Source organism: Ambystoma mexicanum, chromosome 10 (assembly GCF_040938575.1).
Source record: "Ambystoma mexicanum isolate Mex_15411 chromosome 10, UKY_AmexF1_1, whole genome shotgun sequence".
In the NCBI taxonomy this organism is placed as follows: Eukaryota; Metazoa; Chordata; class Amphibia; order Caudata; family Ambystomatidae; genus Ambystoma; species Ambystoma mexicanum.
In genome coordinates, this window is record NC_090932.1 from 839898007 (window position 1) to 839923762 (window position 25756).

Consider the following 25756-nt stretch of genomic DNA (forward strand, 5'->3'; position numbering starts at 1 on the left):
TTGAAATATTTGGTTACTAATTTTCTTTAGGGTTTGTGAAGTGAATGAAGGTTGGAAAACAGGTTTCTCAAATTAAATTAGTACCGAGCGTGGGTTTGTGATAGCCTCCCAGCCAATAAGGAGGCTCGGAACGAGGGAATTACCACATGGTAATTGCTGTAGGCCGCCATCTTCCCTCACTGGAGAAACAGATAAGGTCTCCACTCCCTAATGCGGTCACGTGTCGTATAAAGGAAACGTTGTCTAAGCAACGCTTTGATGCAACTATTGCAGTTCGATTCATGCCGGCTACGGGAGAACTGCTCCGCCCCCGCGTTTAGCTCGGTAAGACTTTCTACACATTTTGAAGAATATCAATCATGGATCTATAACGTTTGCAATAACGGGTTTGTTTTACTTTCAGCAATCGCATTGCAGGCTATTTCACTGCGCTGATTCCAGTCAGGCAGTTTGGTTCGGTCATCATATGGCCTCAATACTGTAATTCGCCACTAACTTCATACTGCTTACTAATCACAGGTAACTGGCTCTCTCCACTTCATTTAATCATCAGTTACCTATATTGAACAGTTACTTATTGGCCTTTTTATTTTTATTTTTCTCGTCTTTTCTTATCTCACTCATCCTCTACTACAACTACAACTGAATGGTATGTTTTCAATTTCACTATGATGGTGTATGACAACAATATGTAATTCTGCACAAATTTGAACTGTTTTCTTTGTTTATGAACATGTATGCATTAACTCTAGACTGGCCCTGATGAAGGAAATGTATTTCCGAAATGCATTGGCAAATTTGGTCTGATTGATTAATGGATTCTGGCAAACTCTTCCTCACTAAAGAAAAATGAGTGACATTTCTGGAGATTATCTTTTTGTGATAAAATTATTTATGAAAAACAGCAGAACTTCTCTTCCATTTTTTCGTAATTTGAAGAATTATTTTGACTGCATAACTGAATTGTTAATAATTTGAAATTACCTTATACCCAGGTTAGGTTATATAGAGAAAGGTTTTGTGACTGGGTATTTCACCTGGTCTTTTGCTTCATAAGTTCTCCACTCCTCTCCTTCCCCTCTTAGCCTCCACATATTACCCTTTACTTACCCCCTACCCTCCACTTACCTTCTTTTCCTCTCGTCTTCAAGAGCGGATACCTTGGAAATACTTATGTCTCCAGTGCATCAGTTCCCAATCTGCGACACACCGTCATGGAAAGGAAGAAGGGACTACACAAAGTCTCTTCTCTCCTTTTCTGGCAGCCATTTTTTATTTACTTTCTTCAATGGCCACCATGGAAAGGCAGAAGGGACTATGGGCCTCATTACGACCCTTGCGGAATTCGGAAAACGATGGCGGAAATGCAATACCGCCATCGAATAGCGCTCGGTGCGACTATGACCCGTCACCGCAAAGTACGAAGCCATTAGCGACACCGTAGTGAACGCCAACGCTAACTGCACCAAGCACGCGCGCGCGCGCCATGCGAAACCGCAAACACCACCATGGCGCAAGGGTACGCCAATTCCGACCCTAGCGGACATGTACCTAACGCCATCAGGCATGGCGGAATGTACCATTCCGCCATGGTGAGAAGTACGGCATCGCGAATCAACCGTAAACTGCCCCACTGAGTGCCTGTACACCGCTCCCTGCCCACAAAGTACAACTCCCCGTAGGTGCAATGAAGTCACAATGCAACCATTGAAATGTACAAGTCACCCATGCATGGCAACGAACAAAAGAAACACAAGAGGGGCCAATGGGAGCTGCAGGGCACAGATGGCACGAATACAGAAGCCATCCCAATGGACATGACCACAGTCCCCCACCAAGAAACGCACGCAAACACAGGCACCTGTGACCAGCAATATTCAGAGAATCACATCATTCCACCAGTCCACCTGGCAGACCGGCATCTGTTACACAAAACCCAATCCCCCGCCCCTGAGCATGACAACATTCAAACTGTCACATTGGCAGCCCCCATCCCTGACCTCACGGGCTTCGTAGGCAAACGCGCCCAGTACAGTACCACGCAACTAAACTCCGAAGCTGGAACCCAATGCAGATCTCCTCACAATACATCGCCCCCCAAATAGGCATATGCCACATCACTTGCAAAGAAAAACGCTACACGGGCCAAATCAGAATAGAAATTTAATGCACATCAAAATCACCAAGCCCATACAGCCATCAGGCCATGAACTCCAAAACACTAATCACCATTGTGGGCTGCATCCGCAAGAAATGACCAGCCACTACTTGTGTGTCGCCCTGTTCCCTCATGGTACACAGAGCCACATTCACGTACGAAAAGGCAACATGGAAGCGCACAGAACCGCAGGGCCGTCCCAATGGGGAGGCACTAGTCCAGCTGAAAGGCCGAAATGTTGCTCCGAGCCACCAGTACTGCGTAAGGGCATGTGGGCCATTGGCGATCGTCCCATAAGATCGTAATGCTGCTCCACTGATTAACACGAAGCAGCAGGTGTCGGGAGTAAAACCCATCTGCAGGAGTGGCATACAGATGGCAGTGGCAAAAGGGGAGGAGATACCTGTCAACCAAAAGAAAAGAAAAAGAACAGAATGGCCATCAGAACTACATTCGAACAACTCACTTCAATGATCACACGAAATCCACAGCCATATGCATGCTAGCCCACTCCAAAGGATCATCACCACCCCAAAACCCCTTGCGACTCATAACCATCGATATCGAGGTGCAAACACCATCACAAACGAGTGTACCTGTGCATGCGTCTGTCAAAACAGAATCCATCAGATGGGAATGTTAACGTGCATGGACACAAGTGTCTGAGGGCGCGTCGAGACAGGGAGGGCTCAACAAGGCCAGATAGACGATGGTCCCACTATGGCAGCCCTGCATCACATAGCGTAGGGGAGGCGGATAGATCCCAAGAAGCCCTGTACATGGCAAACTCTGTATCAAATCACCTGGCCATGCATCCATTCATCATTCCCTCATCCCGGGATCAAAACGCCTGAATAATTACTCACATAACATTAGAAACATCCATTGAGTCTGTGCGTTATGCAGCCTGCAAAATCCACAGTGCCCCAGCCCGTAATTCCAGTGTTGTGAAGTAACATGTATTTTGGAACGGCTGGCCTCATCGCCCACGTAGCTATTGCGCATCCCAAACTATTCATATCAATCATTGCTTCCTCGCCATGGCCCCTGTCTCAAGGACATTGAACAATAGAACGTTATATTTGCAGTCAGACCTGTGGGCATCTCCTCGCCGCTAGCTGGAAACCGAAAGCGCCGCCCTTCGAATTCCTCATTTGCAACATCACGTCGAAAAGGCATCTGTGGCCGTTTGAAATCACTAATTATTCCATCGAGTGCGGCTGTGTGTGAAAATGGCAACTGCCTTCACCCACAAATGGGACGCCCCGCCCGTCGTTGCAACTCGGTACAGTGATGCATGAGGGCCCACCGTTACTCGAGTACTACGTTCTACTGACCCTTCACAAGTATGTTCGCGACTGCACAGATAGTATGTGAAACAATGGGACCACAGCAGAATGAACATATCAACCAATCTTACACGGCCATCGGGTACAAATACATGATTGCAATAGCAAGATGCCATTCCCCGAATTGCAGCGTTGTGCGCGGGACGTGCTCGGCCAAAGGGGAGAGCAGTTTGCACAGGTGGAATGAATCACCACAGGTGGAGGCCATACAGCCTGAAAACACATAAATTGCACAGCCAGTCTCCTCCCACAACCACACCGAAATGCTACCGGCAGGACTCGCGATGTTGGCCCTGGGGGACCTGATAGCACTGCAAGTACTCCAACTCCAAGAAGAAGACGAACACCAACTACAACCAGCCGCACGGAGGAGACGCAGGAGGAGGAGGAGGCCAAGGCAGGGCCAGCAAGGGCCGCCAGCACAGCCACTACCACCACGCAGGCAGCCCGCAATCCCACGCCTCCGAGCACATCCGTTCAACCTCACTGATGAGCAGATCCACACCCTCTACCGTCTGGACCGGGATACCATAGCCGCCATTGTGGACATGACACAGGCTGACCTTGTCAGCATGATAGATAGCCCAACCGCCATCCCACCCCTACTGAAGGTGGTGTCTGTACTCCACTTCCTGGCCACAGGCACCTACCAGCACACAGTCGGACAGTTGCATGGCATTTCTCAGCCACTGTTCTCACGGACACTATTTCAAGTGCTCGATGCCCTCCTGCAGCACGCAGACGACTACATCTCTCTACCACGCTCGGAGCAGGAAATTACCAACACAAAAGTGGGATTCCATGCACTTGCCGGCATACCGGGTTGCATTGGTGCCATCGACTGCACCCATGTGGAATTGGTCGTCCCACATGCCATGGAGGCCCAGTACCGCAACCGAAAACAATTTCATTCCCTGAATGTACAAATGGTGTGTGACTCCAACAGGATCATTACACATTGTTGTGCCCGATTCCCTGGATCAACCCATGATTCTATGGTCTTGAGGAACTCTACAATACCACGCTACATGGAGCGACACGCAGGGAACAGATCCTGGCTACTCGGTGAGTCTCATTACATGCATGATTATGTGGGGTATGTGATTTGGCAATGACCTGGCAGGAAGGGGGGGGGGTGTGCGTACGTAGCAATGGCATTCCACATCATACGTTTCTCGTCCACATACAGGTGATGCTGGATATCCACTGAAGAGATGGCTCCTCACACCAGTCCGGAACCCACGGGACCAGCATGAGGAGGACTACAACCATGCCCACTCACGTACCCGTGTAGTCATTGAACAGGCATTCGGCCTACTGAAGACTCGTTTCCGCTGCCTCAGCAGGTCTGGCGGGGCACTCCTGTACCGCCATGAGAAGGTTGCAAAGATGGTCATGGCATGTGTCATGCTCCACAACATGTGCGTACGTAGAAATGTGCCCATGCCCCCTGACGCAGAACTGCAAGCACCTGATGATGGTCATGATGAGGGTGGGGATGTGGCAGCACCTCATGGAGTCTGCGAGGCACCGGAGGCCCGTGACATTCGTCAGCATCTCATTGATGCATGCTTCTAGTACTCACGCCTGGTGGCTGATACATGGACACGGGACTCGTGGCACTGCGTGTGTCTGGGACATGCACAATATGGACTGTACGCCTATGATGGCCTAGTACACAAAGATCAATGTCCACACATCTCATTGGTTGATCGTGCACTTTTTATGGCATATGTGATGTCATGTTGAACACCCTATCGACCCGCCACCCAAGTGAGCCCAACACACCCCCTCCACCCTCCTACCTCCCCCCCGAACACCAGTGTCCAAAGATGCTCATTGTCAGTGGGCTGTCGCTATTGCAAGCCCCCTCTGCGGGTATCAGGGGCACCCCTGCATGTGGAGCGCAGGTTCCTTCCAGATCTACGTTGGGGGCTGCCCTGGACGGAACTTGCAACGGATGATGTGTCTGCCTGCTCACGTCCATGCATGTCCCTAAGGGTTTGCGAGAGCTCAGTGAGCACACGGCGCACTGCGGCAAGTTCGGCACATACGTCTTTGGACGTCGCATGCAGTTCCCCCCTCAGGCTCTCGGTGCTTCTCTCCATTTGTGCCCTTAGCGTCTCTGTACCTCTCTCCATTTCTGCCCTAAGTGTCTCAGTTGATGTTTCTATGTCTGCCTTAGTGCCCCCACATTCATCGGCATGGTCCTTGAGGAGTGTGGCCAGTTGCTGCTGTTGTACGATTAACTGGTCGAGGGACTGTTGCCTCTGCTGGGCCATGGCCATTTGCGGGGGTGTCACAGAGGGGCTGTTGTCCTCATGTTGCCTTGCCACAGGGCTTGTGGGGGATGGCCAGTCGTCGTCTTGTGGGTGCCCCTGCGTGGTATCCTCATGTTGTACGGGATGGGACAGACAGGGGGATTGGGACAGGTCATGGATGGATCTGACTTCGACATCCCCGTTTTCTGTGTCCGAGCATGCTGCCATCAATGGGGTGTCACCTATGGTGCTGCTGCCACCAGAGGCAGTGCCTTCTGTGGCATCCATTGGGGGGACCTGTGGTGGTGGTGTTGTGGGCATGCTGGCTGCTGGGGTGCCTGTTGATGTTCCCTCCTCTGTGCTGCCACCTGATTTGTGCTGCTGCCGTGTCTTGATGCGTGCAGCTGAGGTGGAGGGTCTCTGGCCGTTGGTCTTGGCCCTCTTTGCAGGTGTGCTGGTAGGGGTGTCCTGAAGCTCGTCGTTTGGATCGGACCCTGTGGTGGAGTAAAGGAGGGCGAGGGTTATTGATGGGTCTGTGGGAATTGGAATGGCATTGTATCACATGCTTTGGGGTGGTACCTGAGGGTGATTTGGGTCGGGGCCTTGGAGGTGCTTTCATTTGTGTGTGGAGTGAGGGTGCAGTTGTTTGGCAGCCTGCAGTTAGGGTGTGCCTGCTGCACGTGTAGTGCGTGTATTAGGGGTTTTTAATTATTTATGTATTTATTGTGGGTTTTAACGTGCGCTATCAGGCCGATGTGTGTGGACGTTCTCCTGGACATGTGTTTCTGTTGCACTATGTGGACGCATGGTACTTCACATGGATGGACTGTGTGGATTTGGCATTGTTTTATCTGGCCCACCTACCTGAATCTTCGGATGTCTGCACTCCTTTCTCCATCCCTCCGACTCCCTCTATGCTCTCCATTCCGATGGTGGAGGCACAGATTTCTTCCCAGGGGGTCAACTTGATGGGTGATTCAGGACCTCCCCCGGTGGCTGTGGCAATGTTGCGGTTGGCAGAGAGTATGCTGCGGACGCGTATCCGCAGGTCGTCCCATCGCTTGCGGCATTGCTGGGGGGTGCGGGGTGCGGTCCCCACCGCACTTACCCGCTGTGCCACCAGAGCCCATATGGCCTTCTTGTTTGCAAGTGCCGTTCTGGTCATTTGCGTGGAGAAGACGACGGCAGCATTCTCCTGGAGGGTCTCTGTTAGCACGGTGAGTTCCTCACGGGAGAAGTGGACCTGCCGCTTGCGGTCGCACGCTTTCTTCGCTACTTTTCCCATTTGTCTTGGTTTCGCTAGGGTGGGTGACGGGTTGGGGTGTGTTTCAGGGTAGTGATTTTAGTGGTTGTGTGGTTTTAGTGGTTTTATAGGTGTACGGCGGGATGTTTCCCGTTCCGGGCCCATGTTTTTACTTCCGTTTCCGTATATTTCCGGTCACCGTACTTTCCGGTAGGCGCACACTGCGGTGACCGCTAAGAGGGGTGGCGGTATTGCACCTAGGGCGCCGTACGGCGGCGGTGTGGGCCGTTTTGGGGTCATTTCCGCCATCGCGGACTTTGCACTTCCGCCATGGCGTGGTGCTCGTGCCCGATGGGTCGGAATGGGCCGCACTTTGCTCCTTCGTGCAATGGCGGAAACGCTATTTACGCTGTGGCGGTCCGGTCAGTCACTTTCCGCCAGGGTCGTAATGAGGGCCTATGTGTATTCCTATCTCCTGTTTCCTTTTTTTTTTTTTTAACTTTTTCTTTTTCTTTTGTGAAACGCTGGAGTGTTTTGCAACAGAAAAAAAAATGCTTTTAATACACCAGTCTTACCGGCCGGGGTACTAATAGCAATAAGCCCCAAGCAGGGGGCATTACCAGTGCAGGAATGCCCCAGCCCTTCCTTAAGGCCCTCACTTCACTCGGGCCTGAAATGGTACTGTCCCCCGTCCCCTGCTCCAGGCTTATTGCTTAAGTAGTCACAAACATGTTACATTATTTATTAATACTACTTTGTACATTTGAAAATGCACGAGTGTTTCACAATATAATAAATTACATTTGTATCTGTTATTTAAAAAACAACAAAACAAAGAACTTAACCTAATAAGCTGAGGGTAACAACTAAGGATGTAACATGTTCATTTATATTATGTATATCAGTACATAATAATGGCGGTAAGGAGGAAAAGTAATTAACAATGTCCATTCTCACTTTGTCTTGCCCTCCCATTCACACCGTTGGCCACGAGTAGGCAATTGACCTGCATTAATGTCACCCTTCCCTCCCTGGTGGTCAGCATCAGGCAAGAGCACATTGCTTATTGCAGTTATGGTGTGTGGCATGTTGCATAGCACACCAATGAAGTACCCTTTCTCTGGCACCTGCTAAAGATTTCCTCTGATCCAAAGAAACATTTGAATACGATTTTCAGGAAACCAAATGTATGTGCCAGGGTATTATTTCTGGGGATGTGTGCCACATTGCAGTTCGACTCAGCACACCTTCTCTTATGCTGCAAAAGGGGCCATCAGCCAGGGTTACAAAAGGGTGTGCTTTGTCCCCTAGAGAATGGAATAAATATGTAAACCAGCATATGTATGACTTTTCAAGTGACGACTGTCTATTCATGATAAGATTGTTTTCTAAATATAAGTTAATGGTAATAGCGCCGATAACTGGTCATTGTCAGCTTTCAGTAGAAATCTTACAGTACTTCAAAATCAAATTCGTCTTTTACATACACAATCAGAGTAGATAATCATAAAGGTTACAGCATTACATATTTTGTATCACTATATTTAAACAAATGCACAGAAATCAGCCCCTTTCTTGCTGAAAAGTGTTCATAACTTCTGGCAGACTGCGCTGTCCCATTCTAAAGACGTCATGGGGTTTTCCTGGAAAGGTCACGTTACAATGGGCAGTGATGAGATCTGCCATGCAGGTCATCTGACGTTAATGCTGTAGTGCATTTTCATATCAAAGTCGCATATGCGTTTCATCCACAGCTTCACGCACAACAGGAAATATAAAAATAGAAAGGGATTTTTTTTTTTTTTTAACTCTGTCTGCTCTTCTATTGTGTTTGGAAAAGCAAAGAAACCTTGATGGCCTTAAAAATTGCTGGCAAAACTTATTACAACCTGCCTTAATAGTACAGATAGCTGATTGTAATGTGCTTGATGGCATTACAGTCGTTTATGAACCAATTCTGAATCACATAAGTGCAATCTAGAAACTTCCCTAACAGTAGTGCAGATATACAGTGAAGCTTCAAATCTGACTGGAAAGTGTCTAGAAAAAACGGCCTAGTACCCATCACCGGTCCTATGCTGCCACTGTCTACTAAAAGTGTTCCAATGTAAGAAAGATACAATACTGGAAGCTTTAGCCTTTCCAGGAGAGTTCGACTCGCCCCACAATTCTTGCAGGATTTGTATTGGGTCAAATCCTGTCTCGGTTCCCAAGGCCTTGTTTGAGTACCCCAGTTCAATCGGGAAGCTTGGTGATCTGAATGGGAGTTTGACCAACCAATCATGTCCTGCTCCTTTTTGGGATTTGGGTGGCTGTTGAGTTATAATTGGACAGGACAAGCTCACCAACTGATGGTTTTTTAACACATTGGGCATGCTTTTGGAGACTATAGGAGACTTCTGGAGTCATTTGCAGTTCTTTGTGGTGTTTCTTACTCTCTGTTTGTAGTTCATTTTGGTTTTAGCGATCTTTGCTTATCCCTGTTGCATGCATTTTTCTTTGTGCTTTACTCCTCTCTGTCATTCCTCCCTTTTTCCATTATTGCCTTACAAAAATATAACAACCACCAAAGAAAGTTCTGTATGAATTTACCCCTGCTCTTTCTTCCCTTTGGGTCGCCCCCAAAAAGATCCTCTTTTACCAAAAACATTTAAAAAAGTGAAATAAAGTTTCCCTTACACTTTTCCTTACCTATGTTTATAGTTACGTTTGTGTCAACCTGCGATGTCTTCCTGTGCTGGTCGTTACTCTCCCTACTGTTTGTGTTTTGTGAGAACTTTTTCTTCCCACTATAGGAGTTTTGCATGAATCAATTGGTTTGTCTTTGTCTCATGTGGCCTTGGACCAGACTCAATAGTTGAAGGACCCCTTTGTATGGACATTGAAGTTGGCAGAAACTGTGGAGGTACTCCAGCAATAAAAGTTAAAGATGGCCACAGATGTGCATGTGCACAATGGGCATATTGGAGAGCATGAGATAGTTGTGCTTCAGACGCTCTGAGTATACGTAAGCCCAAACCAGATGCCCACCTTAACTCTTGGTATACCCCCAACCTCAAAACCCTATGGTCTTCTAAAAGAGCAGCAGAGAATACCTGGATAAAAACACCTTCCAACGAGAATAAACAGCACTTCACAGCCCTCTCCAAGATATACCATTCTGAAAACCAAAAGTTAACTTACAACAGGAGAATAGAAGAAGCTATCTCTGACACAAGAGAGCTCTTCGCTATTTTACGTGAGCTAGAAACACCAGCTCTAACTCTGGATAATGCCACCAAAGATCTCAGCTGGTGCAAGAACATCCAAAATCCACTCCTAGACAAAATCGCCCTGCTCCAAACCAAAATGAATGCAAAAAAAACCTCCCAACACCTTAACAGTCCCCTGATCAGCATCCCCCCATCTCTCCCTCCATCCCCTGGTTCAAATTCACCCCGATCATAGCTACTGAAACCAATAAGATCATCAAAGGACTGAAACCATCAAAATGTCAAGGAGACATCTGCCTCATAAAGGATTGGGCCAAAGAGCTTGCACCCTTCATTATGTCACTAAACCACAACCCCTTCTCCACTGGCAACATCCCAGAAAATCTAAAAGAAGCCTGGGTACTCCTCCTCCTTAAGAAGCCTACACCTGACACCAACACACCCACCAACGTCCGTCCCATCATGACCAAACCCTTCCTCCTCAAAATATTTGCCAGAGCAGCTTATCTGCAAATTCAAAACCATCTCAAAACCCACAAACTCCTCGGCATTCACCAATCGGGCTTCCGCCCCGTCATGGAATGGAATGCCCCCTCCTTGACTTAAAAATCCAAATGAACAAAATCAAATAAAATGGCAAAATGGCCATGCTCCTTTGCCTCTCAGCAGCCTTTGATCTGGTCAATCAAAAGATTCTTTGCCAACACCTCTCCTCAGCTGCCCACTTCTTGATCGAAGCCATCACCTGGATCAAGTCCTTCCTCTCCAACTGCACTATGAGAGTTTTCTCCACTTCAGCGGCAGCCCCACCTTCAACAGTCACCTGCGGAGTGCCTCAAGGCTCATGTGTCTCACCGACCTTGTATAACATTTTCACCAAACCCCCTTTCGATTTCCTGATGGCCTGGGCGTCACATACACAAACTATGCAAATGACACCCAAATCCTCCTACCCATCTCCGGAAACTAACAGACTGACTGCAACACACTAAGTGCACTATATCAAGCTATCCTTGCTTGGATGGCACAACACGGCCTATGCCTCAATGTTGAAAAAACTGAACAACTCCTCTTTGGCACACAATCTTGGCTAAATACACTCAACAACTCCTACACAATCTTTGACATCAACGGGAACATCCTCACTGTTGCAAAAGAGGTAAAAACCCTGGGAGTATACCTAGACTCCACTTTTTCTTTAACCAGACAGGTAAACTCTATCGCTTCAGCAGCAGAATACATTGCAAAACTAATCAATGCCTGCAGACCATTCCTGTCTACTGACAGCCGCATTACCTTTACTAGAGCCCTCATACTATCCAGGATCGACTACTGAAACTCCCTCTTTGCAGGCACCAATACCCACAATATAAAAAAACTGCAGATCATCCAAAACAACGCTGTAAGAGCAGCTCTAAACATCTCCAAAAAAGACCAAATCTCCTCAGCCAGATGTAACATACACTGGCTCCTGGTCCGAGAACGTTTCACATTCAAACCACTAACACTGACCCACAAATGTATCTCTAACACTGAACCTACTTACTTATTGAGGAAAATGACCAAGGCCCAATCAGCAAGACCTACCCGAAACACCTATTCCTACTTACTTGTCATCCCCAGATACAGGCATCAGAAAACAGGGGGAAGCTACTTCCCGGTGATTGCTCCCAAATATTGGAATGCCCTCCCCCTAGCCTTACGATCTGACAAATCCTTCTGGTCCATCCGCAAAGGCCTCAAAACATGGTTTCACTCACAAGACCTTAAAATTTAACTTAACTCATCTTAACATTTCTAAAATAGGAACCATCGTCTCAACCCAGACCCGGAAAACATAAACTTTAGACAGCATATATGCACCACTTATTTTACTATCACTTTTAATCATTACCTGTAATTAATGTATCCAATGAAATCAATGTAATGAAGGCCTTCAATGTAATCAATGTACCTAATGTATCTCCTTGCCTGTAACCTTGCTGTAACTAGGTTTTCTATGTAACCAGCGCCCAGATGCCCCCTGGTTCGGTAGCCTCAACAAATGTCAAATAAAAATAAAGAAGACATGGAATCACCAGCCAGAGATGGTCCACCATCAATTAGCTGAGGGGGAGCGTGAATGGGTTAATTGCACGATTGCCAGCACATGCTCAGGAGCAGAGAGTGCAAGACAGGCTAATGCTTTACTTCAGAATGTTAAGGCGGATCAGAAGCCATTAATGACACCACCCATCCGAACATGGGTGTGGGACAACCTCAGCTTGCCACAGGGTAAAACTGTCAGTCGAAGGAAGACATAGTATCATGCACCCTTTGGCAGGAGTGCAAAAGCACAATAAGGTCTGGCACTGGGATGTGCCCAGGGCGTACATATGAAGTGCTGCAGAACTCACTACTGCGGCCCCCTACTGAAGCACTATCATCCAGCAGTGATCTCCACTGCACCATTGCCTGCCAGTTCAGAGGAGGCAAAGGGAGCAAGGCAGAAAGAGACTTTGCTTGTGAGGTCAGGGAAGCTCAAAGGTCATACCCATTCATGACAACACCCATATGTTCATTAATGTGGGACAACTTCATCTTGACACAAGATAAATCTGTCAAAGGGAAGGAATGCATAATACCATATAAGCACAACCATAAAACAGTTAAGTGAGGGTAAACAACCAAGTGCACCTTGGGCACCTCTTCAATTTGCAAACACTGTAAGGTTTGGCACAATGATGTGCACAGGGAGGCCCGCAGTATTTCAGCACCCTACTGAAGCACTCTCTTCCAGTGCTCATGTCTGTATAAAGAGAGTGTTAGATAAAAGATCACTTTGTTACCATTGAAATGATAACACGCATCCCTCCCTGTGAGTGATGGTCTGGCAAAACACATTTCTGACTCCTGCATTTGGCTCAGCACAACAGAACCCGGCACCACCTTTCACTAGCAAAGACACTAGAAACACTTGTTTCACACAACAAGTTGGTGGTGTTAGAGTTGAGGGTGTGGTGCCATTTGGTCAACAGGAGAAGAGTGACATAGTATTGAGAAACAAAGGCATGTACTCCTGCATTGCCTTCCAACTGTCAGTCATAAGAGCTAGAAAACAGGGCACTATTGATGTCATATAGATGTGCATGCTCCATATCCTCTTGTCGGTGACTGGGAAAGGTGGTAGTGGAGTGGTAAAAGGGAAGGCGTAGACAATTGGTTGGTCCAAAGATAGCAGGAGTGGCATCACTAGTAGATAGAGGCAATTTACATTATGCCAAACATCAGGTTTGTGAGTATGGTACTAGTTCTTAGAGAGTGACTCCACTGATTGGTAGAGCCAAATATATTGAGGCCGCACAACCACCAAATGCAATGTTGGTATTAACTGGTTTGAAAAAAAATAAACACTACACAGATGTTGTGATCACAGTGCAATGCCCTAGGGAGGTGTTCTTCTGGTTATAGAGCTAAATAAATTGAGGCAGGACCTCCACGCTCTGGGTATGGTAATAGACTTGGAGATGGGCTCCACTGGTTAGTAGAGCCAAATAAATTGAGATAGAACCACCACTGTATCCAAAGTTGGTATTAACCAGCTTGAAGAAGACAAACATGCAACAATGTGTAGAGGATGTTGTGAGTACTGCATTAGGTCTCGTAGAGTTGCTTCACTATTCATAAAGTCAAATTAATTGAGGCAGAAACTCTACTATGTCAGTGTGGTACTATATCTAAGAGAATGGCTCTGATAGTCACTGTGCCAATTTAACTAATGACAATCCTCAAGATTATGATACGTGTATACGTTTGTGAGTTTGTATTGGTACTTAGAGAATGGCTCCACTGGTTGGTAGAGCCAATTAAATTAAGGATTAAGGAAAACATATACTTTTACTCTTCTAATACATTCAAGTGTCCCTCAATAGTTGACAAGATGGATTGTTTCATGATCAGGGGAGTTTTCATTTCAACCAAGTGAAAGTCACTACCACCTTTTCCTGCGCCCCTCAACCCACATGACTATAGCTGGCTACCACACAAATCTTCATTATCTGAAGAATCTATTGTGTGATTGTTCAAGTGATGGGCCTGGTGTTTCCTCCCACCGTAGTCTACGTGATAAAGTATGTGTTACATTTTACATGAAAGTAAGCTCTCTCACATGTTTGTCATTGTGGCATCTCCTGTGGTTTCAGAAAATACCCCAAGCATCATTAAACATGTGTTCACATTGCATCATAGACAGGGGGTGATTAGGGGGGCCACGACCAACTAAACAAATACAGATGGACATGCTGACCAATTGCCAGGCCAGAATGGCCATACATCATATCACTACCCAGATTTCATGTGTCCAGAAAATAGGCATCAATCATCTGGCCTGGAGTAGGATCATTGAATTTAAGTGGGAACCTGTTGCATACAACAAGCCAGCCTGAGGGAGAAGTCTGCACCAGAGCCTCTTATATTTTTCTTCTGTACTTAAGATCATTGTGGAGTACGCTGAACTAGTGTTAAAAGTTAAGATGAAAGAGGGCACCCTGTCTGATAGTCTTTTTTGCAGCAGTGGCGTCCCACACTATGTTTCTGTTCTCTGACGTTTGGATCACACTTATTTTTCAATCCAGGCTTTTAGACATCTCTTAGTGCACCATATGAATAGAAGGCCTTCTTGCATATGGCAACCCACTGTATTCTCCCCATTCTCAAGCACTTGCTGTTTACAAAATGCCATTTTGTGTTTAGACCATGGGTTGCACGGAAGAGTCCTATATATTCCGCTTCATTGAAACAATTTGAGGCATTTTTTCAGAAGGTCAAGAGCAGTTTCATGGCCAGTTGCCCTACTTCTGTATTGCTAGATGGTCATGGTCCTACATTATGCTAGAAACAGCTGAAAACAGCTAATTGAAACAGTTACACCAGTGTCAGCACTTTGCGGAGTGAGGTAGCTTACAGGCAGTCTGGCTGGATGGCCTCTTCAAAACACTGTAGTAAATAACACATATTGTCAAACAATTTCCAGGGTTTAGGCTTTAGGTAGTGACTCCCTAGTTGTATTATCTGACTACTGTATTACTAAGTAACTATGTTGCACTTTTCTTTCAGAAACTCCTGCATACAGACAGTTAAAATCGTTATGGTGATTTTCAGCTGTTTGAAAGAGAGCTGGTGTCATGACTCCAGTCTCTCAACATATTTTGCACACTGTAGGATTCAAGTCTTTTGGGCCATACTTACAATTTCATCCAGTGGTGGTTACCGGCTTATGAAGCTCATTACAAGAAGACATAGGGCATATGCAAAGCTTGGAATGTGTGAGGATCCCCTGATTCTCATGGCTGCTACAACATTAGACGTGGTGTCAGAAAGCCTACTTTTAAACAATGTGATTGAAACTCCTTTACTTTCTCCAGGAGATCAACTCCCCTGTGGGACTTGCTCTTTGCCCCTTCAATACGCAAATGTTTGCCTGATGGAAAATGGTGGTTTCTTTCCCTGTCTTTTCTTATGACACGGATGGGAAAGGTAACACAGTACCCATTGACATTAGGTCCATCCCTTGAGAACATACATTCTGAATAAACTTAATTAAATACAAACTACAAGCCCCTCTTATCTTGTTGTAGAGCTCCATCTTATACCATGCCGAAAACCCATCCTACGACAGGTTTCTGGACTCAATCAGTAGCCTCGATTCTTGAGTTAAATTTTTGGCATATTTGTCGGGTTTCAGCCAATCAAAGCCCTCTCGGGTTGCTTTGTCAAGCTTGTTCAGCCTATAAATGCCTTTATATGTCGTAAAGGGAGTTTGACACTATGTAAAGGCCCAGCACAGTTCAAGTCCTGTTTGTGGTATTTGCTAATGTGTGAAGAAAGGTGCTACACAGGACAGACTCACACGTGGAGGGTGTGTGGTGCTTATTGGGATTTCTTAGCAAACACCTGTGCAGTTTTTCCATCAGTTTCTGTAATTAGGTGTTTGTTTCTTGTAGTTTGCTATGTTTCGAATGTTTGTGTTGATTATTGTTGTGTACCTTTATCTGTTTAGTGATTGTTCAGTGTTTTGTTAGTTTCTACCATGTGAAAAAGGAAAAGACAAATGTTGCCCTTTCTTCTTGGCCTTTTCCATGTTGTTTCCCCTGATATAAATTAAGAAGCCCCTGCAAAAAATGTAAAAGCTGAAAAATGTGTTCCTGTCCCTGGTCCTATCACGTAAAACAACACAAACATATTATTTACCTTTTCAAATGTACCCCTTCATGCTTGTTCATGTCACTGTCATGTCTTCCCCCAATGTCTGTTGTGTTGTTTTGTCATTCTTGTTAGTGTAGTGTATTGTCTTGAATCTTCGCTTGTTCTTTTGGTTCCTTCCTTGTTCCCTGTGTGTGGATCCCATATCTATGGGTGATTGTGGTTGTCCCAGTCCACTTTCACGTGGGCGGGAATAGTGTGCATGTGGAGCTGGGAAGTGAAAACGGTGGGAGGAGATTGGGAGGAGGTAGAGCTGGTTTTCTCTTTGCAGAATGGTGAGGTTCGTCAATGAATGAGGAAGAGGGTGGAACCTTTGTGTTTTCACTGATTTACAGGACAGGGCCGTGCAGCCTCATCGGTTTTCCAATCATTGGAGGAGGCTGAGGCATTTGAGCTGGCTTATGGAGGTTTGGGAGAGGAGACAGGGCCTGTCAACAGAGACGAATAAACCAGATTCACTTGTGAAGGCATCCATGAAGGAAGGGGAAGCAGCGTGTTGTTGGAGCAGGAGGGAAAGCAGGTGGAATGGAAAGACACAGGAACATTCCGATTGTGAGAGGAGGTGGCAGTTGTAGCAGGTATTCTGTAGGAGAACAGTCGGATAATTCCTGTTTGCTTGGGGCTATTGCTCAAGAGGGATTACTAGCCACTCAGCAGAGCAATGCTACTGAGGAGGGGGATTGTGTTCACCCAGAGCCACAAGGTAAGGAGGAGTCTCAGGGAGGGACCAGTTATGTTTAATACTTCAACAGGCCATCAACCAACAAGAGTGTGAGGATACAGAGGAGAGTGACAAGGAGTTGTCGTAGAAGTAACCTTGCCCTGTGCCTGCCAATGCAGAGGGTGAAGCCCGACACAATAGTCCCGCTATCAAGGAGAAAAGAACACTGCTCATGTCAGCGCTCCTGGTTTTGTGTGTGGCAGTATTTGTATCTGTCACCAGCCAAGACTGTGAAGGGTGAAAAGGGTGAGGTCTTCTGCAGGGTAGAGTTTCATGGGAAGAAAGTGAGGCAGGCAGAGAGAAGCAAGGGCTGTGCCAAAACAATGATAGCCTTATGCAACCATATTTGCAAGTGACACGAAGAGATTCACCAGGTTCATGAACCCCATGCCTCCACTGAGCCCAATAGAGAGCCAGCTGTCATCATCATTCCCTTCACGTTGATGAGGACACTGATGCTATTATCTTCCATGATCAGGTTGCAGCACAGCATCATTGGGCATGCTTTGCCAAGTATCATGAAATAGCTGTACCTTTCCTGCCTGCCCAATCAGTACAGTTGGCAAAGACAACTGTAATCCAGGAGCAGACCCCTGTTGATAGTGCTGTCCCCGATAAACAGATCCTTTGGGACCAGGTGATGAGGCATGCAGGCAGTACTGCATGCATTACCTGCTGCCTCTCAGAGGGGGCTTGCCAGAATGTATTGTACTTGAGGCTATCAGGTATAGGCATATGTTGCAGCACCAGGTTTTCCCCGTCGATGATGATGGAATGAGACAGTCATTGGGAAGGACTGCCCCCTGGGGGAGACACCACGCACATGAGTCTGGTAGCCGTCTGTGGGAGACATAGTGGGATTCACAAGATGGATGAAATCTATGCGAGAGCCAGATCAATTGTGTTTTTTAAAAACTTTATTTAAACTTCCACATACATCATGGACATTTAGTGACATCTTAATTGTTCTCTTTACATGTCGTGTACACAACATACAAATCAGCCACACAATATGATTACATTGTTGTGTCTCCATCTTGATCCTCACTTTCCTCCAGATATTGTGTATACCTGCCCCAGATATTCCTTGGTCGCATTGTGGGATGCATTAAGCTGATGTACAATTCTTCATTATCATTAACACAGATCATATCTTTATCCCAGATAGCTCTAGTAGGTGGGGCATTACTTTTCCATTTTAACAGTATGGCTCTTTTGGCGAGCAACAAGTAACAGTAGTTTGCGCCATACCGGGTTCATCTTGCCTATGCATCCCAAAAGGCAGAGCGTCGGGGTCCACTCAATAGGTTGGTCTGCCATCGCATCCATCACCCCGCACACCTCCGCTCAGTATCCCTGTAAATGCGCGCATGACCAAAACATATGGTAGGTGTCAGCTACTTCACTTCCACACCGCGGACACAGCCCAACTGCTGCTGGGAATATACGTTTCAGCTTGGCTGGTGTATAATGTATCCTTTTTATGATTTTGTAATGTATTCATTTATAACGCATGTTACAAGATATCTGCTTAGTGAGACTGCATATCCAGTCCCATTGGTTGTCAGTGATGTGGTGCCCAAAATCAGTTTCCCATTTCTCTCTGGCGACCTGGGTGAGCGGGGTTCTCGATGTCGGTATGAGTTTATACAGTGTAGAGGTGGTGACTTTACCCTTGCTTGCTGTAAACATGTATCCCAACACTGGGTGCAGTGCCGGCTCTGACGGGAATGTCCTCCATATTTTGGCCAAGGCAGACCTCATTCAAATGTATACCTATCTCTGCCTCGGTGTATGCCCTATTATCTGTTTGATTTTTTCCCATGTGATGTATTTCTTGTCGGGGAACAGGTCCCCCATCTGATTGAGACCCCTCGTGCCCCAGTGTTTCACCAGTTCGATTTCCATCATAGGTGGTATGTGTGGAGCATGCCAGATCAACATGTTCAGATGATATAATGGCTCCATGCCCTGTGTTTCAGCAATTTTGGCCCATGCCGTACATGTCACCTGAGCTGGGTCTGTGGTATTGTAGCGCCTGGGGCATGCCATGTTCGCCTCCTGCAGGCACATTACCGCATTCAGAGGCGGTGTGTCGTATGTAGCACATTTAGGGTCTAGCTACTCAGTTGCCCATTTTGAAGCGTGCTGTGCCTGCACTGCCAGATAGTAAAGTTCAAAGTCAGGGGCAGCCAGACCACCCTGCGGGTACTGACCACTAAGTGCCTGCTAGCTCAATCTTGCCTGTCAGTCCCATATCAGTGAGGTGCATGCCGCCCGTATCTTCGAAAAGAGTGTCCTGCTTGGCCAGACCGGTACTGTGGTGAACAGGTAAAATAGTTTGGGTAGGATTATAATCTTTATGAGGGCGATCTTGCCCATCGCTGATAATGGGAAGGGTTTCCCATCATTTGATTTTAAGGCATAGGGCATCCAGCAGGTTCCCATAGTTCAGCGTGTGAGAGAATTGTCTCGTTCATGCTACGCACACCCCCAGGTATTTAATATATAGAGGGCTACATTGGAGCCTGTGGAGGTCCTCTGGTCTGATCACCGCTTCAGTCAGGGGTAAAATCTCTGACTTAGCCGCATTTAATTTCAAGCCCGAATATGCCCCAAAGGTTGTGACCACTTTCAATATCTTGCCAAGGATACTTTCAGGATTCCTGATATATAAAAATATGTCATCAGCATAAAGTGTGATGATCTCTTTCCTCCCCTCTAGCATCAAACCAAGTCTCCCATATTTGGCCCGGAGTAGATCCGCTAATGGCTCTATTACTAGTGCGAAGAGAAGGGGAGACAAGGGGCAGCCCTGGCGTGTACCAACCAGGAGCTCCAGCACCTCCGAGAGTGAGCCGTTGACAAATACTCTCGCATAAGGGCGTGTGTAAAGTATCCTGACCCACCTTATGAAGTTCTCTTCAAATCCATAATTCTGGAGAACCCTAAACAAAAACAGCCAGTAAACCGTGTTAAAGGCTTTTTGGATATCGAGCGTGATGGCCATACCCTGTACATTTTTCGCACTGTCGCCAATATATTATGGCAATGTCGTATATTCGTCACGGTGGACCTGCCTATCACAAAACCTGCCTGGTCATCGTGAACCATGTATGGCATGAGTGGGGTCAACCGGGATTCAGGTATCTTGGTGAATATCTTTGCATCTGTGTTTATCAACGAGAGAGGCCTGTAATAGCCGCATTCTTCCAGAGGTTTCTCTTGTTAGAGTAACAGGGTGATTAAAGCCTCTCTAGTGGTTTCAGGGAGTTCCCCTAATCTCAGAGCCTCTGTCCAGACTGCATGCAGTCTGGAGGAGAGGAGGACAGAAAATTCTTTGGGCAAACTTTTTATGGCCCCCGCTACCTCTGCCACTGTGATCGGGGTATCGAGTGCCTCTCTGGTGGCTGTCAAAAGGAACGTTGTCAGCATACCAGCCAGATATCGGTCTATCTCTTGTTCAGTGGCCACGCTCTAGGGGGAGTATAAGTGTCTATAAAAATCATAGAAGGTGTCTTCTAGCTCAGCTTGATTGGTTGTCACCACACCATTTGTGCGTGTTATACACGGTATGAACATACTCCCACGTGTGCCCCTCACCATTTGCGCCAGAAGTTTGCTGGGGCGTTCTTGTTCCTCATATCTTCTGGCGTTGGCAGGCCTATCAAAATACCAGATCTCCCAGTCTGCAGCCTTTCTAAATTCCTCCAACTTTGTCTTAATCTCCAACCCCAATTGGGGAGATGGGTTTTGTACATACCACTCCTGTAGGTTTGTAATGTCCCTTTCATGTCGCTGGAGTTCATTGCGGATATCCTTCAAGACCCCAAACTCCGTAGACATCGCAGTTCCCCTTATGCATACCTTGAATGGCTGCCATAGTATGGCTTGGGATGACACCGAGCCTTCATTGTGGAAGAAATACTCTTCTATATGTTGGAGTAGAGTGGATTTATAAATGTAGTCCATCAGGGCTGTTGCCTTGAACCTCCACGGGGGCGGTGGACCCTTAGGTCAGGGGCCCGTATCATTACTTGTATTGGGGAGTGGTCTGAGTATGTCCTTGGGTGTATCCGAACACTAGTGACCCAGTTAATAATGTCGTGGGACATCAACCATATATCAATCCTCGAGTGCCTGTTGTGTACTGAAGAGTAGTATGTGTACACCAGCTCCGTGCTATGCAATACACGCCATGGGTCTGATGTGCTCCGATGTGCTCCGATGTGCGATCTAGCTGTGTGTCGAGGATGGTGTTAATGTAACCACCGCATATTGTGTGTGCTGTAGGGTATCTCGATAGTTTCCCAAACAAAGTGTTGTAAAAGGCTGAGTCATCAACATTTGGACCATATATGTTCACGAGCAATATTTCTTCCTCTTTTAGGCGACCATGTACTAGGGCATTTCTCCCTTCATCATCACTCTCCGTCTTCAGGTGTGTGAATGGGACAGACCTATGTATCAATGTCATTACTCCCCTGGATCGGCTAGAATATGATGTATAGTATCTCTGTGGACCCCAATCAGGAGCCAGTTTCATCGCCTGATCATTCATTAGATGTGTTTCCTGGAGGTATACGATTTGGGGCCTAATCTATTAATATAAGACATACGTTTCCTTCTTTTTATTGGTGAGCCCAGGCCCAGAACATTCCAGCTCAGTAAGGTGATGGTATTCCTGTCCCCTTTAGCCATGGTCGCTTGGATGTGTTGTGATGTTCATGAGATGTCTGGTTGAGTGTGTGTTGTCTATTGTTTCGCATGCATTGCCTGTGGTTTTTGTGTTTTTAATCCTCCCTTGTCCCTACCACCTCCCTTTCCCAACCTCATAGTTCCCCGAACCTCAACTATGTCCCGCTTACCGCCCCCTCCCTTACAATAACTCCCAACATGCGTCCGCAACAGGGGGTGTCTGGTGCGACGTCGCTGTCCAGGTAATGTATTTTCCAGCCCTCACAAACTACATAATCCTATGACACATTCTGAATTTCATGGAACCCCACAATTTCCTGGACATTGATATCAACTCTCCACTGCAATCATTAACAGTTATCTTCACATATGTAGAAAATAAACAATTCTATAACTTTTGTGGCATCTCTCCCCTCAATGGTCTCATATGTCTGGACTATGTCTGGCCATGCTATGCCATCTTATATTTCGGCATCAGGCTTCGGCTGTCTCTCTGGGAGCAGTATGCTTGACTTGATGAAAATTATGGCCTTATTTCTATGGCCATTGGAATTACTAGAGTCCCAAGAGCGCGGTAATGTAAGTTATGGTGCACTCTTGTTATGGAACGTGAAAAAATATGTTTTGTTATTATGTTGCAGCCTCATCCTTGTGGGGTAGAGCATCGCGTAGGGTACTTGCTTCTCTCGCAGCAATTTCTTGATGCTGGTAAAGGAACGTCTTTCCTGTTGTACCACTGTTAGGAAATATTTCATAATTGTAGGTAATTTTCCTTCCATGGGGCAACCCCTAAACTTTTTGCTATTGTTTTACACCTTGATCTAGACATTGCCAGAGAAGCACAGCCTTCCGCCACACTCCTCTGGGCTTTCACTCAATTCTTATGGGGAACCTGACGTGCCCTTAAGACAGTCAGTACCGGGAGACTTTGTTTCCCTTAGTCCTTTCCTCATGTTGCAGCTTTTGAGCAATATGAAACAAGAATGCACCGTAACTTACATTACCGCGCTCTTGGGTCTCTAGTCATTCCAATGGCCCTAGAAACTCTCGCTGAACTTATCATGAAATGTGCAAGTGTGTCAGGGACGGGACTGGTGGCAGCTATCGTTTCTTTGTGTTTTGAACCATTTTTGCCATGTTAACCGCGCTTCCTGCGTTTGGCCCAAATGGGTGGCCTGGCCTCCAAAATGGCCATGCCACGAGGTTCTTTGTCCTGTCCATTGACCGTCTTGCCCCTTCACCTTCCCCCACATCGAGCCGACCCAGGGCAGTCCTTATTTGGTCATGCACTTTCCCACAAAACACAACGCTTTCGCGGGCTTCTGCATGCCTTGTGTGTGCCTCCAGGATGTGGGCTGGGATGTCTGTTCCCAATACACATCCTGGGTGCCAGAGAGTCTAGAGTGTCCTGAATGCCTGGGACCACTGTGGTCCGTGATAGGTCCACGTATGTTGTGAGTGTTTGTGAGCGGATCTCCCATTGGGCCCTCTCCATTTTGGCACAAAGGGAAATCTGGATAAGAGGAGGCTGAAAACCCTGCTATCATGTCGATCTCCTGAGTTCTCCCGAACAAAGGATAAGGAGCCAAGTATCCTGCAACTAAGAAGCTGAGTTGAGGAATCGCTGGTGACGCGCTGAAGGTTTGGCACCCTGCACTGCTGTCATCCTGTGAGACCACTCGGCCTCTGATCGAACGAGAAGGTCTGCAAAGGTGCTTCGACCCTTTAGAATAGTGGGAACAACTATTCTCGGCATCTTCACCAAATCCTGTACGTAAGCCTTCGGAAGCGTCCCTGGGCCATCCAGTGGACTGACCAGCCTACACAGGAACCTTGCTCTGTCACCGCCGTCTGGTTTACTGCTAATTCCGTGTCCTCGGCACTCTCACACGATTCGTACACTTTGCGTTCCCAGGTCTGAAGTGAGACGTGTGCTTTGTTCCCGGAATACACGCGGTTGCCGAGTTGCCCTGCTGTGGTAACAATCTGTGCGTGTTTGCTGCATTTGGGACACCCTCAACCCTGACTCCTACTGTGAGGCAGCCTGCGAACTTTGAAGGTGACATAGCTCTGTAGGAGGGTTAAGCAACATTTGACAAGTGGCATTTGTGTTTGGGACAATAGTTGGACTCAAAAACAGTTCAGGCAAAAAAACCGATGGCATTTTCAAGCCATCAAGTGGTTAGACCCTTTCAGTCACTACAACAGATATTGATTTCCCAACCACACACACCACAAAGCAAATGATCTCCACTTTTTACGCTCTGACATATTCTGTGTAGCATATCATAATCCAAGCAAGTGCTGTATTAAACCATGCTTGTGTGTTTGAACGTTGACCGCTCGTTGTACTGTTTCCTTCCCACTGAGATTGTCACATTTGCATGAACAGAAAACACTTTTAACTTGAAATGCAGGTCCATAAAGGAGCCAGCAAGAATGCAATGGCCCTCAAAACAAGTTAGGCAGTAAAATTGGTTGTAATGCCGATGGTCGGAATTCCTGTCACAGCGGTGGTCTCCGGCTGAATTACCACCACATTACAGGTTGACGAGAGCACACACAAATGATCAGTGGTAATGTTAATTCCGTCTGGTGGAATTACCACTGAAAAACGTCTTCAAACAGTAAAGCCTCCAATTTTCGGCAGAAATATTGTTACTGGCAGAAAAGTGGAGGAATAACTGCCATTCTGAATCTTCCATTTCCTGTAGACATCCAAACACACAGCTGGTTGAAATAATGTCCCAGTAGAAAGCCAAATCCAAAGTGCTGGAAATGTGGCTGCAGAAACACAATTTCACAGAGGTCCTCACTGATGAGGTAGTGGCCCATGGTGAGGAGCTTTTAAGGGGAAAGCAGAGGAAGACATCAGCCCAGAAGAAGAATGCCATCTGGACCCCAATAGGGGACAAGGTGGTGAAAGTGGGCACAGTACCACATGACAATGAGGACTTCTGGAAGTGGTGGAATGATCTCAAGACCAGGGTCCACGACCTTCTGTCAAACTCCAGGTGGTAGACAGCTGCCAAAGCAGAAAGAAACAGCATCCTCCACATTGAAAGCATTGAGGGCCTAGGAGGGGCTGAAGTTTGAGCAAACATTCGACCTGAAGCTGCTGAGTAAGAATGTGAGGTCCTACAAGACAATACACTGCTCAAATCCTTATCCCATACATGTGTCTCCAAGCATAGATGGCCACAATGTACAGGGGAATGCGCTACCAACTGGTGGAGTTCGCACAGGGGCAGATTTCTGCAGCAGTTCCGCCAGTGCTAATTCATCCGGCAGAATTAGTGCCCATTTTCTGGAATGCCTAATTCGGCAGAGTGTTAAAAGTGGCTGAAATTCCGTTACCGCCAATGTTTCTACTTCCTGCCTTACTACAAATTAGGCCCATTAAATCCAAATAACCATGGTTCACAACACAAGGTTGAACACAATTGCTTCACAACCTCTACAGCAATCATATCACCTGCCATGGCACATTACCTTGCCATGTTGGACATAACCAGCTCATCCTAGTATATCAGAGGGAGAAACATGGAACTGTTCAGAAAGCCTGCCCGACATGTGCACCAAATCGTGGCCAGCAGTGTCTTGCAGCAGTGCAGTGGATTTCTGGAATCTTAGCTTGGATGAGAGGTCAGCTGATGTTCTGGGCCACAGCAACTGGCAGACAATTTCTGATAAAACAGGTGACCAGAAGGCAAAGGACATGCACCCAGAAGGCAGCATGCATTGTATTGCCAATTTAAAAGGCATCAATGACATTTATTCTATGTTCTACTGCAACAAAGACCAAATGCACACTACAAGGCATTTGCTGCTGTGCTTCAACTTCCTCCGCCTTCCTCAAGAATTCAACTCCACT